The sequence below is a fragment of the Suricata suricatta genome, chromosome 10 (assembly GCF_006229205.1).
Source record: "Suricata suricatta isolate VVHF042 chromosome 10, meerkat_22Aug2017_6uvM2_HiC, whole genome shotgun sequence".
Taxonomy (NCBI): Eukaryota; Metazoa; Chordata; class Mammalia; order Carnivora; family Herpestidae; genus Suricata; species Suricata suricatta.
The window spans coordinates 49,475,995-49,479,646 of record NC_043709.1 but is presented as its reverse complement, the minus strand read 5'-3'; the positions used below and the strand labels follow the sequence as shown (position 1 = coordinate 49,479,646).

Sequence of the window (3,652 nt, the reverse complement as noted above, 5' to 3'; positions counted from 1 at the left end):
CACCACTGGCCCGCCGGAGTGCCCGCTCGGATAACGGGCCGGGGCGCGTGGGAATGCGCCGGCCAGGCCCGCGCCTCCCTCCGGGCGTCCAGGAGGGGCGCGGGGCGCGCAGGGAGAACACCCGGGAGCGGCGGGCGGCGAGGAGGGGGCACCCGGGGCGCCCGGCCGCCAGCCGCGTCGCCTGCGCCTCGGGCTCGAGATCAGGCTCAGGCTCCCGCGGGCGCCGCTGGTGTCTGATAGGCCCAAACCGAGCAAAACCCCCAGCTTGTCAGGTACCAGACTTGTTGTTTTTAAGCGGAAAAAAAGCGTCCGAGTTTGTTTTGTAAGTTTTACAGTGGACTGTTTTAAAGTCGGACTATGTGAACGAAAGGTACCATTCCTGCCTTCCATGGTTTAGAGTATAATTGTGGTAATTCTGAAGTCTTAACACGATAATTTTGGAGATCGTTCTTTAAATCCCGTGGAAAATATTAGGAATTTTTTTTAACATAAGGTTATTATAAAAAGTAATTTGAACTTACAAATATAGAGTTTTAGGTAAATGTGAAATTGCATGAACACTGAGATTTGTGATGAGTATCTTACTAACCATCAGAGTTTTTCAGTTTTTAATTTTTTTCTGGAATGATAGAATAAATTCTCAGTTGACATTAGAAAATTTTAGTTTGCTTTTGGTTTTGCCATCAGTAGAGTAAACTGTCAACATTAGATACGACTAACAATTAGGAATTATAAATTAGTTGAAAGCTGATTCTGTTAAGCATACATTATATTCAGAACCCACTGGTCTGTCTCTTCATATTTCCATTTGTAGCATCGGTGGCAAAATAGATTTTAAAAGTCGGTCTCCTCTGTAAAAAATCTTCAGGATTCAGGTAATTTATAAAATTGCCAATTTAGATTAATGGCAATTAAGATTTGTTAAATGTTTAACTTTATTAAATGTGCAGTTTATAAATATTAATTTAAGTAATGATATCAACTTCGTGATTGAAAACAGTACTGATTAGTACTGTGTTTTTTTTTTTTTTTAAAGACCTGCTTTTATGGATTCATATTTTAGGAGTACCTTTAATAGTACTTCTTGGGCCATACAACAGGTTCTAACAACACTTTTTATTAGTGGTCTTCTAGAAAATACTGTGCTGCACGATAAAGAGCGGATTGTACTGCCAGGGAATATGTTCTTTTTTTTTTCTTCTTTCAGTGATATGTTGACTTACCTAATACTTGTGGTAAAGCAGCCCTTGAAGACCCAAATCCACTGTACTGTGGCCCCTTGCCAGCAATTTTGAACACCAAATTTATATTTGGACCATTTAAACATTCGTTCTTTTAATTTTGGTCCCTGCTGACATATAAGTCTAATTTCTGGTGACTTTTATTAGAGCCCTATGAGAACGTCTGGAATTTTTTATATTAAAATAAGTAGCTCTCTGCCATAGAGAATTTTGTCACAGTGCCTAAAGTGCCTGTCTGCCAAGGTTGCAAACATACAACATAATCAACTCATGGTTTTTTGGTTTTTAAAGGTGCTTGTCCTAATATCTTAGCTGAAGTGTTAACCCATTAGGTCAGAAATCTTTCCTGTTTTGCTAAACCGGAGTAACAAGAGTATGCCAAAAAGATCCCAACAGTAGTTTCATGGGTTTTCCCTACATTTTCTAATACATTTTTTTTTTAAATTAAAAATGGACTATCAACCATAAAAAGGACCTTTAGGGAATTATGCTTTTTGGTTCTGTTATCTGGCTACAATTCTTTGATTTTCTCTCACCTGTGTTAACTTATTACAGTTGAGGATTTGGTTCAGATGTTGAGCTTCCTTGTCTGTAAAGTGATGACGCTGGACATAGTCTCCATGTCCCATCCGACTCCAGGACGCTGTCAAATTGTTTTTGTTTATAAAATGCAGCAGAGTTACCAACACTACATTGGTTCAGACTTCAGATTGTCAACTCTTACTTGCTCTGAATGTTACACTGGTCTACTTGTAGACAGTCGGAATCGATTGGCACGGATCCAGGTGTGGGGAGCCTGGGTCTGCCTCTGGAACATCTTGATACCTGGCCTATGTGCACAGATGCACACACCTTGACAGAGGCCCGTGGTAGGAAGCTTCTGTTACTTTCTCTTTCCCTCTCTAGTAGCAGAGAGTGCTGGTTATATCATAGTGTAAATGTCTCCCGGCCCTTTTGGGACAGTTAAGCCCAGGCCCTAAGATGGTCTGGTATTCAGTTTTGGAATTTGTGTTTGGGTTAGGGATACCACTGTAAAGCACCCAAACTTTTCTGTGGTTGGAGGCCTGGGACTAGTTATTTGGAGGCACTCCAGATGAAATGCCCTACATTCCTACAAAATGCCCTATTGATCATACTCAGACCTATCCATCTGGTTTCCTCAGAATTAAATTGAGTTTGAATGGGAGGGTAATCAGATGGCTATTTAATTGCCCACTTGTTTGTTAGCATCTGTGACTGCCGTACAAACATCTCAAGGCTTTACCTTGGATATTCCTATATGTTCTCCTTCCTGGGCCTGATGAGATTTTCTTTAAAAATGCTCTGCATGATCCCAGATCCTTGTTCACATGTTTTCTCTATAGCATACCAAAGTCATGTTTATGGCTTTTAAGGAAACGCAAATAAAAAGAAAAAAAATTATAGAAAAGGTTGGCCAGTAATAAATCAACCAGTTGACTTTATAGAGGATTAGGTTATTGCCTCATTTAAGCTTCTGTTGCAAGTAACAGAAATTAACGTGAACTAGTTTTAAGAAAATGAAAGAAAGAAGTTTGATGGGAGCCAAATGCAGACAGATCTTATTAGGGACCAGGGACTGGAAAATCTGGAACTTTCCCGCTCTCTACTGTTTGCCTTTCTTTGTTTCATTGTTCTTTCTTTGCTGGCCATTTTTTTCCTGCTTTCCTGTGTTCATGGTTGAATGTGACTGCTCAGCAGCCCCTGAGTATTTACATGTCCCTTGGTTCCAAGCACAAGGAGAGACTAATACACTGAGACTTGATCCTAAATTCCTGAGAGGAAGAACCCAATGGACAGTGTAGGTCACACCATTGACAAAAATTTCCCCTAAGGTCTCTTTTAATTCTAGAATTCTTTGTAGTATGTACTGCAGACATTGACATGGTTTGATTTTGCATTTTTACAATTTGTATTATATTGTTGTTAGTCCTTAAAAGGTATTAATTTTCTCTTGATTGCAGTGTGTGTGGAAGAGTGTGCTAGTTTCACTGGAGTTCTAGGATGTTAGGGTAGTTCATTCATACTGAGGCAGGAATGCTGAAGGGAAGCCCTTGGGGCGTAGATGGGGTGGTGCCGGGGACAGGGAGGGAGAAGGGGGTGCACTAACCTACAGGAATTATGACGCAGCTTGGGACCCACCTGACTTGTGAAAATCCTGATTAGTGACAACTTATCCATCTTACAGATACTCATCTGCATATTTTTTTTAACCAGTTAGCAATTGTTTTTATTTTTTTTTACTTTATGAAATTTTATTTTATTTTATTTTTTTACTTTATAAAGTTTCATATTTTTTAACATATGCAATTATTTTCCATCATTTACAATACAGTAGTTACAATGACACTCCGAACAGAAAAGCAAAGTAAAAAATCAAAACACCAACTTCT

At 39.6% G+C, this 3,652-nt stretch overlaps 1 protein-coding gene across 4 annotated transcripts in view; it reads left to right on the top strand.

Annotated features, from left to right (window-relative positions):
* Nucleotides 1-3,652, top strand: part of MSRB3 (methionine sulfoxide reductase B3) — a 159,032-nt gene that overhangs the window by 849 nt on the left and 154,531 nt on the right. The window contains exon 1 of one of the 4 annotated variants that reach the window (XM_029954876.1): nucleotides 181-272. The exons of the other annotated variants lie outside the window; for them this stretch is intronic. The gene's annotated coding sequence lies outside the window, so the exon portion shown is untranslated. Of the gene's footprint in view, nucleotides 1-180; nucleotides 273-3,652 lie in introns of those variants that run through there. 4 annotated transcript variants of the gene reach the window in all.